Source organism: Bombina bombina, chromosome 3, assembly GCF_027579735.1.
Source record: "Bombina bombina isolate aBomBom1 chromosome 3, aBomBom1.pri, whole genome shotgun sequence".
NCBI classification, from domain to species: Eukaryota; Metazoa; Chordata; class Amphibia; order Anura; family Bombinatoridae; genus Bombina; species Bombina bombina.
The window spans coordinates 373995479-374007978 of record NC_069501.1 but is presented as its reverse complement, the minus strand read 5'-3'; the positions used below and the strand labels follow the sequence as shown (position 1 = coordinate 374007978).

Here is a 12500-nt window from a genome sequence, read left to right as displayed (position 1 = left end):
AAAAGTGGAAAAAACACAATTTTCAGTGGTAAACCTTCAGAAAATGCAGGCAATATAAATAATAAATGTACAATGCACTAACTTGTGTGTGTATTACATGTTTAAAGTAAACTACATTTGCGCACATCAAAATAGCGCAAGTGGAGACCCTAGCATAAAAGACAACACACTACATAAATACAATAAAAAAGTGTTACACTCATATATAAAAACTATCTGATAAAAATTATTCATAGAAATGTTTTATAAGGGCTAAAAGGTATATGGTATTATATGACAAAGTGTTTGAATGGAAAGGTCTATAATGTATACATAAATACACTTGTGTATGTATGTATGTATATATATATATATATATATATATATATATATGTGTGTGTGTGCATATATATATATATATATATGTATATATATATATATATATATATATATATATACATACACACACACACACATATATATATATATATATATACACATACACATATATACTGTGTATATATATATATATATATATATATTAATTATATATATATATATATATATATATATATATATATATATATATATATATTTTTATATATCTCTGAGTGTATATCACAAAATGTATGCTTACCTGATAAATATTTTCTGTCCTGGCATGGAGAGTCCACAAATCCATTCTAATTACTAGTGGGAATTCAACTCGTGGCCACCAGGAGGAGGCAAAAAACAACCACTTCCCACAATCCCCAATCATTTGGCAGAGGGAATATGGAAATAGAAGAGGACAAAGGGTATAGAGGGGCCTGAAGTTTAGAAAAATGATCAAAACAATATAAGCCGTCTAAAAATTTAGAAAAGGGCGGGTTGTGGACTCTCCATGCTAGGAAAGAAAAGAATTTATCAGGTAAGCATACATTTTGTTTTCTTTTCAATGGCATGGAGAGTCCACAAATCCATTCTAATTACTAGTGGGAACCAATACCCAAGCTAGAGGACACAGAATGGAAGGGAGGGAGAACAAGACAGGCGGACCTAAACATAAGCACCACCTTTGGAAGAACTGTCCTCCCTAAAGAAACCTCGGAAGAAGCAAAAACACAGATTTGGAAGAATTAGAAAAAAGTATGCAACGAAGATCAAGTGGCCGCCTTGCAGATTGATCCACAGAAGCCTTGATTTGAAAGGCTCAGAAAGAAGGGACAGCCTTAGATGAATAAGCCAATCCTCTCAGGAAGCTGACATCCAGCTGTCTCATAGATCAACCGAAAGACACACCTCAACCAAAAAGAAAGAGGAGTTGATATGGCCATAAGGCCCTCACTTATGTAAATACTACAAACAGGACAGAAGAGCAACGAAAATCTTTACAAACATAGGCCTAGATTTGGAGTTTTGCGTTAGAAGGGGTGCGTTAGCTCCGTATGCTTTTTTTTGGCCGCTCCTTTTAAATACCGCTGGTATTTAGAGTTCACAGAATGGCTGGGTTTTCAGTGCGTTAGGCTCCAAAAAGGGAGCGTAGAGCATAATTTACCGCCACTGCAACTCTCAATACCAGCGGTGCTTACGGACGCGGCCAGCTTCAAAAACGTGCTTGTGCACAATTCCCCCATAGGAAACAATGGGGCTGTTTGAGCTGAAAAAAAAACCTAACACCTGCAAAAAAGCAGCGTTCAGCTCTTAACGCAGCCCCATTGTTTCCTATGGGGAAACACTTCCTAAGTCTGCACCTAACACCCTAACATGTACCCCAAGTCTAAACACCCCTTAACTTACACTTATTAACCCCTAATCTGCCGCCCCCGCTATCGCTGACCCCTGCATATTATTTTTAACCCCTAATCTGCCGCTCCGTACACCGCCGCAACCTACATTATAGCTATGTACCCCTAATCTGCTGCCCCTAACACCGCCGACCCCTATATTATATTTATTAACCCCTAATCTGCCCCCCACAACGTCGCCGCCAGCTACCTACAATTATTAACCCCTAATCTGCCGACCGGACCTCACCGCTACTATAATAAAGGTATTAACCCCTAATCCGCCTCACTCCCGCCTCAATAACCCTATAAGAAATAGTATTAACCCCTAATCTGCCCTCCCTAACATCGCCGACACCTAACTTCAATTATTAACCCCTAATCTGCCGACCGGACCTCGCCGCTACTCTAATAAATGTATTAACCCCTAAAGCTAAGTCTAACCATAACACCCCCCTAAATTAAATATAATTTTATTCTAACAAAATAAATTAACTCTTATTAAATAAATTATTCCTATTTAAAGCTAAATACTTACCTGTAAAATAAACCCTAATATAGCTACAATATAAATTATAATTATATTGTAGCTATTTTAGGATTTATATTTATTTTACAGGCAACTTTGTATTTATTTTAACCAGGTACAATAGCTATTAAATAGTTAATAACTATTTAATAGCTACCTAGTTAAAATAATTACAAAATTACCTGTAAAATAAATCCTAACCTAAGTTACAATTAAACCTAACACTACACTAGCAATAAATTTATTAAATAAAATACCTACAATTATCTACAATTAAACCTAACACTACACTATCAATAAATTAATTAAATACAATTAAATAAACTAACTAAAGTACAAAAAATAAAAAAGAACTGTTACAAAAAATAAAAAAATATTTACAAACATTAGAAAAATATTACAACAATTTTAAACTAATTACACCTACTCTAAGCCCCCTAATAAAATAACAAAGCCCCCCAAAATAAAAAAATGCCCTACCCTGTTCTAAAATTAAAATAGAAAAGCTCTTTCACCTTACCAGCCCTTAAAAGGGCCATTTGCGGGGCATGCCCCAAAGAATTCAGCTCTTTTGCCTGGAAAAAAAACATACAATACCCCCCCCAACATTACAACCCACCACCCACATACCCCTAATCTAACCCAAACCCCCCTTAAATAAACCTAACACTAAGCCCCTGAAGATCTTCCTACCTTATCTTCACCACACCGGGTATCAGCGATCCGTCCAGGCTCCGATGTCTTGATCCAAGCCCAAGCGGGGGGCTGAAGACATCCATCCTCCGGCTGAAGTCTTGATCCAAGCGGGCAGAAGAGGACATCCGGACCGGCAAACATCTTCATCCAGGAGGCATCTTCTATGTTCTTCCATCCGATGACGAGCGGCTGATCTTGAAGACCTCCAGCGCGGATCCAGCCTCTTCTTCTGACGACTAGACGAATGAAGGTTCCTTTAAGGGACGTCATCCAAGATGGCGTCCCTCGAATTCCGATTGGCTGATAGGATTCTATCAGCCAATCGGAATGAAGGTAGGAAAATTCTGATTGGCTGATGGAATCAGCCAGATTCAAGTTCAATCCGATTGGCTGATCCAATCAGCCAATCAGATTGAGCTCGCATTCTATTGGCTGTTCCGATTAGCTAATAGAATGCAAGCTCAATCTGATTGGCTGATCGGATCAGCCAATCGGATTGAACTTGATTCTGATTGGTTGATTCCATCAGCCAATCAGAATTTTCCTACCTTAATTCCGATTGGCTGATAGAATCCTATCAGCCAATCGGAATTCGAGGGACGCCATCTTGGATGACGTCCCTTAAAGGAACCTTCATTAGTCGTCTAGTCGTCGGAAGAAGAGGATGGATCCGCGCTGGAGGTCTTCAAGATCAGCCGCTCGTCATCGGATGGAAGAACATAGAAGATGCGGCTTGGATGTTTGCCGGTCCGGATCGACTCTTCTGCCCGGATAGGATGAAGACTTCTGCCCGAAGATGGTATTCTTTAGCCGCTGCTTGGATCCAGACTTCAGCCGGAGGATGGACGTCACTCTTCAGCCCCCGCTTGGGCTTGGATGAAGATTTCGGAGGCTCTTCTGGACCGATCGGGACCCGGTGTGGTGAAGACAAGGTAGGGAAATCTTCAGGGGCTTAGTGTTAGGTTTATTTAAGGGGGGTTTGGGTTAGATTAGGGGTATGTGGGTGGTGGGTTGTAATGTTGGGGGGGGGTATTGTATGTTTTTTTTTTACAGGCAAAAGAGCTGAATTCTTTGGGGCATGCCCCGCAAAGGGCCCTTTTAAGGGCTGGTAAGGTAAAAGAGCTTTTCTATTTTAATTTTAGAATAGGGTAGGGCATTTTTTTATTTTGGGGGGCTTTGTTATTTTATTAGGGGGCTTAGAGTAGGTGTAATTAGTTTAAAATTGTTGTAATATTTTTCTAATGTTTGTAAATATTTTTTTATTTTTTGTAACTTAGTTCTTTTTTTATTTTTTGTACTTTAGTTAGTTTATTTAATTGTATTTGTTTGTAGGTATTTTATTTAATTAATTTATTGATAGTGTAGTGTTAGGTTTAATTGTAACTTAGGTTAGGATTTATTTTACAGGTAATTTTGTAATTATTTTAACTAGGTAGCTATTAAATAGTAAATAACTATTTAATAGCTATTGTACCTGGTTAAAATAATTACAAAGTTGCCTGTAAAATAAATATTAATCCTAAAATAGCTACAATATAATTATAATTTATATTGTAGCTATATTAGGGTTTATTTTACAGGTAAGTATTTAGCTTTAAATAGGAATAATTTATTTAATAAGAGTTAATTTATTTCGTTAGATTTAAATTATATTTAACTTAGGGGGGTGTTAGTGTTAGACTTAGCTTTAGGGGTTAATACATTTATTATAGTAGCGGTGAGGTCCGGTCGGCAGATTAGGGGTTAATACTTCAAGTTAGGTGTCGGTGAGGTTAGGGAGGGCAGATTAGGGGTTAATACTATATATTATAGGGTTATTGAGGTGGGAGTGAGGCGAATTAGGGGTTCATAACTTTATTATAGTAGCGGCGAGGTCCGGTCGGCAGATTAGGAGTTAATAAGTGTAGGTAGGTGTCGGCGACGTTGAGGGGGGCAGATTAGGGGTTAATAAATATAATATAGGGGTCGGCGGTGTTCGGGCAGCAGATTAGGGGTACATAAGTATAATGTAGCTGGCGGCGGTGTGCGGTTGGCAGATTAGGGGTTAAAAAAATTTAATCGAGTGGCGGCGATGTGGGGGGACCTCGGTTTAGGGGTACATAGGTAGTTTATGGGTGTTAGTGTACTTTAGAGCACAGTAGTTAAGAGCTTTATGAACCGGCGTTAGCCCAGAAAGCTCTTAACTCCTGACTTTTTTCTGCGGCTGGAGTTTTGTCGTTAGATTTCTAACGCTCACTTCAGCCACGACTCTAAATACCGGCGTTAGAAAGATCCCATTGAAAAGATAGGATACGCAAATGGCGTAGGGGGATCTGCGGTATGGAAAAGTCGCGGCTGCAAAGTGAGCGTTAGACCCTTTCCTGACTGACTCTAAATACCACCGGGCGGTAAAAACCAGCGTTAGGAGCCTCTTACGCTGATTTTGACGGCTAACACCAAACTCTAAATCTAGGCGATAGAGAGCACAAAACCACCTCCAGGATGAGAAACAGACGACCCTTCCAAAAAGAAGGAAGGAAGGCACAAAAAAGAACCCTTAGAAAGGGATCCTAATCTATAATAAAAAATCGCCTAATCCTCATGGAAAAAAGTATAAGGGAATCACACTGTAGAGCCGAAAGAACTGAGACTCTACTATTCCAAGACAAAAATATCACTGAATGTTCAGGCTCAAATTGAGTCTACTGCAAAACCAGAAGAACAAAAATAAGACTCCAAAGTGGAGCAACAGGATTAACACTGAACCAAGGACTGAACATCTGGTAAGTCAGCCAAACCTTTATGTAATAGATCGGACAGATAACTGACCCTACAGAGAACTGACTGGCAAACCCTTCTCCAGCCCCTTCCTGGAGAATACGGGTACTCTCACTTTATGCAGAGGAGCGCACCAGAAATTAATGTGCGTCAAAGCTATGGAAAATCTTGCGATAAACCAGCTTACGAGCCTCGACTCAGGAGTCAATAACCCATACATAAAAAACTAGTTTATACTAAACTAAGCATACAATCTCCCTGCAGTCAGTATCAGAGATTAGACTGAAAGTAGAAAAAGACCATGATTGGCAAATGTGAGACTACACCCACCAAAGGATGTGAGATACCTCCTTCACCGATAAGGAACTCCATGTTCCTCCCTGATGGATGACATAAGACACCACAGAAGAGTAGTGCGATAGAAGACTGATTAATCGGACCAAACTCAGTTGGGCCCCAGCTATGAAGACATTGAAAATTGTCCTCAGCTATAAAATAATCATCGGAAAGCCAGACTCCGATGGAGTCCAGATTCCTGGAGCCATTAATGGAACCCAAACTTCTCCCCAGCCCAACGGCCGGCATCAGAAGAAACAATCTCCCAGGATGAACTCAAGGAGCATAAGTCTTGAGAAAAAAGATCCTCGAACGAGCCACCAGGACAGAATCTCTCGTTGGGTTGTCAAGTTCAATGCACTTAGAGAGGTCTGAGAATATGAGAAGATTATAAAGAATATAATGCAAACAAAGCAAAAAAGTAGCGCTAATTAAGCTGTTTAAAAGTAATTAAAATAAACAATGCTAATAAACAACAGTGTGAGTGAATATAGATGAAAAGAAACCAATGTACTATTGGAAAAAATGTAATAATACTATATGGAGATATATATATATATATATATATATATATATATATATATATATATATATATATATATATATATATATATATAAAGATAGATAAACACAAAAATAATAAATAGTCACCAATCTAAATCATCCCTAAACAATAAGAGCACAGAATATTAGGGGTATAAAAACAAGTAATATATAAAAGATACTTGATTAAAACAAGTGAAAGCCCATGGAGAATAATAATAATGGCTGATTGCTCAAACTACAAACTGTCCTGCTGCTCCTCTTGCACAGGTAGATCCGGATACCCCAAAGCAAAAAGTCTGAAAAATATGGAAAAGGAGAGAAGCGCAGGACACGATTCAATTGTAGAGCCAAACTTTAATAATAGCAACACAAGCTATATATGTACTCACAAGATGAACATTACAAACAGTTACATCAAGGTATGCAATCCTTAAGGAATGTAACAGTTTATGCCAGGCGTGGAATAGTTGCTTATGCGTAAGCGTCCTGTTCCTGGATATGAATAGCGCTGTGCCGCCATGATCTCTACCAAACCGGCAGAGCACGTTAGAGGATTGAAACACACACCCTCAGCTCTAAGCCAATAGGAAACCTGACAACAACACAGGGCAGGAGTAGTTGTCAGGTTTCCTACTGGCTTAGAGCCGAGGGTGTGTGTTTCAATCCTCTAACGTGCTCTGCCGGTTTGGTGGAGATCATGGCGGCACAGCGCTATTCATATCCAGGAACAGGAGGCATACACATAAGCAACTGTTCCACGCATGAACTGTTCCACTCGTTGAGGATTGCATACCTTGATGTGCCTGTTTGTAATGTTCATCTTGTGAGTACCTTTAAAGCGTGTGTTGCCATTATTAAAGTTTGGCTCTACTCTTGAATCGTGTCCTGCGCTTCTCTCCTTTTCCATATTTATGAGAAGATTATAACATAGTATTTCTATAAATAGAAACAATTGGAATCCTACAAAGTATAAGTATGTGACAAAATGAATGACATAAAGTCACAAACCTTAGCCGAATTTTCCTCAATAAGAGTGAAAATAAATCAAGAACCCATAACATTAAGGATACAAATAAACATATTAGTGTTCTAGATCACTAATAAATAGACGAATGTTATGAAGGGTAATACAAGGAGTCACAGACATTAGTAGATAACACTACAGTAGAAAGAAATCATATTGTAGGGTAACAAATAAAATTATGTTAGTGACCTAGATAGATTACGACAGATTCATATACATAAATTGGCAAAGGTATGACCCAATATTAAGTCAGAAACCTTAACAGTAAGCACCTTTATTATAAAAAATAGTACAAAATGGGCCCAAATACATAGAATAGTAGAGTCCTTAAAAATAAATAGGACCCTATCTAATGTCATCTAAACTTCAAGAAATCACTTCTAATAAGAGAGATTTTATAGAAGGTAACATGGAAAAATACCAACAACAGTCGCCAGATGGCAGCAAACACCAGTTTATGCTCTGCTAAACAGAAAAACACTCTAGAGCACTAAACACTCTACATAAAGGAAATTACCAAATTTAGAAGGCAAGAACCTTTAATAAAAAAGTAGGGATATAGTTGATGTTTAACATTATGGTACATTGGGACGGATGGTCTTTATGGAGTGACTGTACCTGCAGTCTTAATTACTGTGCAGCGCTAGGGCCAGCCAATTAAACCAGGCTAGAATGTAAAAAAAAAACTGCCACAGAGCTAGACAAAAATGGCGCTTGAGAAAAAAACATGCTGAGAGTGCCACAAGAAAAACAGTACAGACTTGCATCTAAAACATACCCCTTAATAAAAGGAAACAGGACACCAAGTACCGCCTGCGGGGCCCCCATTCTCATACACTACGAAGCCTAAGTAGTGGGAGGGTCTACCGGGCTAAAGGAATTTGACCTTAACCCCTTGACCCAGTGGCTGCATGATTTTAAATAAGAGGACCGCATAATACCTGCCATTGTACATACAATAAGCTCCGGATATAAAGGCCTATTCTAACCTAATCATCGGAAAGCCTAATAGGAGCGTGGCAGAGCTTGCACAAAGTTAAGGACATCCCCCTTAGGGAGATACTCATGAACTCACCCCCTAACTGTAGGAGCCATAAAAAGTCAGGACTCTGCCGAATAATCCTATAAGCGGCATTACTAGTCCGACCGGCCATATGGTAGAACGCAAAGCAGACTGCCTGCCGCGATCACTACCTTTGGGGGAGGAGTAAGTTAATAGAACGGCCTGATTCCTAAAAGCCATAAGCTGCACCATAAACTTACAAGCGTGCCATTAAATCCGCCAGAACTGGCTACAATATCCTCAAAAGTACTTTAATAAATTAACATGAGGAAATATTGCCCTAAACGTACAGTGTCAGTGTACTGGGCAGGGACAGGAGCGTGAAGTATAAAGTGTATGACCCCTATAAAGCCCGGGACCTTATCTTCTGACCCGTCAAGGCTATATAAGCGGCAATAAAGTCCTGGTTGTAAGTCCAAGAAGCTGCTCTGCCGCAAATATCCCAAACTTGCAGATATAAATAAATATATAAAAAAATATAAAGCCTTCTTCAGGATAGCAGGTCCCACTAGCTAGGTCCCTGATGATCCTAGTCCTTCCAAGTCTTCTTCAAAATAAAAAATAAAGGACTTATCGTCCAGGGTCTTCTGCTGTTGAGTAATCACGGAAGCTCCAGGTCTGTTAGCCTCATCCGACCGCTGACAGGGACCTGAATATACAAGAAAAGCAGGGTAACCAACACTGGTTTTCTATATAGGGGTTAGCCCAAATTGTTGGAGCTAAACCTCCAACAGCTAATAGCCACCATTACTCTTACTAAAGAGGATTACATGGACACAGCATTGCCCCTATCCTTGCTTGCAGAGAAAAGTACCCATTAAAGGAAAAAAACACTTTATTTTCTTCAGACACCATCTTCGCACATCCATCCTAGATGTACAAGGCAAAGAATCACTGGGGATTGTGGGAAGTGGGAGGATACTTAAAGCTTTGCTGGGGTGTTCTTTGCCTCCTCCTGGTGGCCAGGAGTTAAATTCCCACTAGTAATTACAATGGATTTGTGGAATCTCTATGCCATTGGAAAGAAATATATATATTTTTATATATATGTATATACATACATACATATAAACACACACACATATGTATCATTTTAAAATAAATTTTAATATTTAAAGTTTTACTGTAAATATTTTACATTCCAATATTCTTTATTGGATTTGAGAATATATATATATATATATTTATATATATATATATATATATATATATATATATAAATAGCAAAAAGAGAACCTAAGGGAATTTCTTAGCACTATTTCTACATAAAAAAAACACATAAAGGATAAGGCACATAAAATGGATAATCTGGAAGCCTACCATACATCAAGAGGGGAACCTGTTGTATTTATCTAGAAAGTAGCACGAAATCCAGGAGTTTCAAAATTCGACAGAACGTCATTTGGTCTACTACATGCACCACAGAAGTGCCCCCTTGTAGTGCGAATACCTTACCTCATAGGATTGAGGTTATATCCTGTAAGTAGGAACTTTAAATATATACCCTGTAGAGATAGTATATGCTCACATAAGAATGATCATCTGAAATATCGTTTTTTTGTTTGGAGGACGTTTTTCAAACACTTGTTTTTAGTTCATACTTATCAATATTCAAACTACCGCTTCATTCCATTTCTGGTATATTTACATGTGCTCAGGTTTTTATTATATCTAGACTATTATTATTATCCTTTCTTCCACATTTTGTTATGTGCCTTATCCTTGTGTGTTTTTTATGTAGAAATAGCGCTAAGAAATTCCCTTAGGTTCTCTTTTTGCTACATATTATATTGAGAGTATTTGCAGGAATAGCACATTCCTGTATATATTTTCTCTTTAAGGGATAACAGCTTATATTTCTAGCAATTATTTGAAAAGAAAATTGTAATCCCCTTTTTTTGCGGCCTTTTCTCCTCTTCTAGTCCATACACACATACATATATGTATATATATATATATATATGTGTGTGTGTGTGTGTGTGTGTGTGTGTGTATATATATATATATATATATATATGTATGTATATGTGTGTGTGTATATATATATATATATATATATATATATATATGTATGTATATGTGTGTGTGTGTGTGTATATACATACATATATACACAAATAAAAACACACACATATATCATTATATATATATATATATATATATATATACACACACACACACACACACACACATATACATATATATATATATATATATATATATATACATACACACACACACATACACATTAATATTGATATATAGGTATAGATATATATTTTACAAAAAAAAATCATTTAAATATACAAATATATATTAAAATATATATTTAAAAATAAAGAGAACATTTTCATCTATGTGAAAAACATTGGAACCTGCAATATTCATAACTACCTTCAGCTTTAGTGCAGTTGGCCTGACTTATTGTCGGGTTAGCTCGCAAGTGATAAGTCTTAGGTTTTTTCTAAAGCGTACCCCATCAGTAGAAGACATTAACGTGGTTGCAAAACAATTTAATTTCAACTTGTAATACAAGTGCTAACCCGTCCGCATAATAAACTTACTTCCAGCAGTGTTTGTGCTCAAACGCAAGTGCTAAATAGCACACCACTTGTAATCTAGCCCACTATGGGGAGCAATTATGAATGTAGTGTCTTTTTGACTTAGAATAAGGTCAATGCCACTGAATTATTTAAAGTGATGGTAAATTCTAGCGTTCCTAAATCTAAAAATAAAGGCAACCTTCATTCATCAGTTTAAAACCTTTATTTCACCGTGGGTTCAGCGCTAACATAGGCGCCTTAGGCCACCCACGACACAGTTCCTTTTTTTTCCCAATGACGTGAGATTCCACCTCTCAGCCAATAGCCGTGCTAACTGATTGGCATTATGTTCACATTCCGGATCTGTTTATACAGAGGGGAAGTTTACCATCACTTTAAAAAATTACAGAATGACATAATATGTGAGCCTTTATAAAATACGATTAGCAATAACCCTGAATAAAACCTGAAAATGGAAGCGTTGCAGTCCTTTATGGCAGTAAAAATGTTAACCATAGCACTAACCGTAAATCGAAATGTAATATTTGTGCAAATCAGCATTACAGAAAAAGCAGATTTTCCTGAAACATGTTTATTAGATATTAACTTAGCATAGGCATTCATCCTAACATGCAAGTACATTACTGGCCTTTGGGACCAGCAAAGGTATCCTCTTTATAGAGACATTAAACCCAAATGCTAAACCATTTAAAAGTGATGCAGCATATCTATAAAAGCTGACTAGAAGATTTTACATGGACATATCTATGTAAAAAGGAAGATTTTTTTTTACTCAAAATGTCCTCAGCTCACCAGAGTAAATGCTAAAGCTACTCTTTTTACTGCCATCTGCATGGTAAAAAAAAAAGCAGCCAATCCGCATCATCAGTGCTGAATTCACACTGCTTTACTGTGATCTCTTGGAATTTCACCATAATCTTATGAGATTTAATATTTTTATAGTTTCCTTAAATTAAGGCAGTAAAGTGATGCTGGCTGCACATGCCAGATGCGCCCTTGCAATTCTTGGACCAAGCATACTGATTGGTTGCTATGCCATATGATGTAGCTACATAGAGAGGTTTGCGTAATATTTTCTAGACAGCTTTTTACAGATATGTTGTATCACTTTGAGGTGAATTAGCATTTGGGTAAAATGTCCCTTTAAATAACATTTTGGTCTTGTACAACCAGCTTCAATTCCTTTAGGAACAAAATAACTTAAAATGGTAAACCAAAAAAGTGCAAAGTACAAAGCACT

At 37.4% G+C, this 12500-nt stretch overlaps 1 protein-coding gene across 1 annotated transcript in view; it reads right to left on the bottom strand.

The window, feature by feature from the left end:
• The window catches only part of SIRT2 (sirtuin 2), a 105465-nt gene that overhangs the window by 47858 nt on the left and 45107 nt on the right, over window positions 1-12500 (bottom strand). The window lies entirely within an intron of this gene.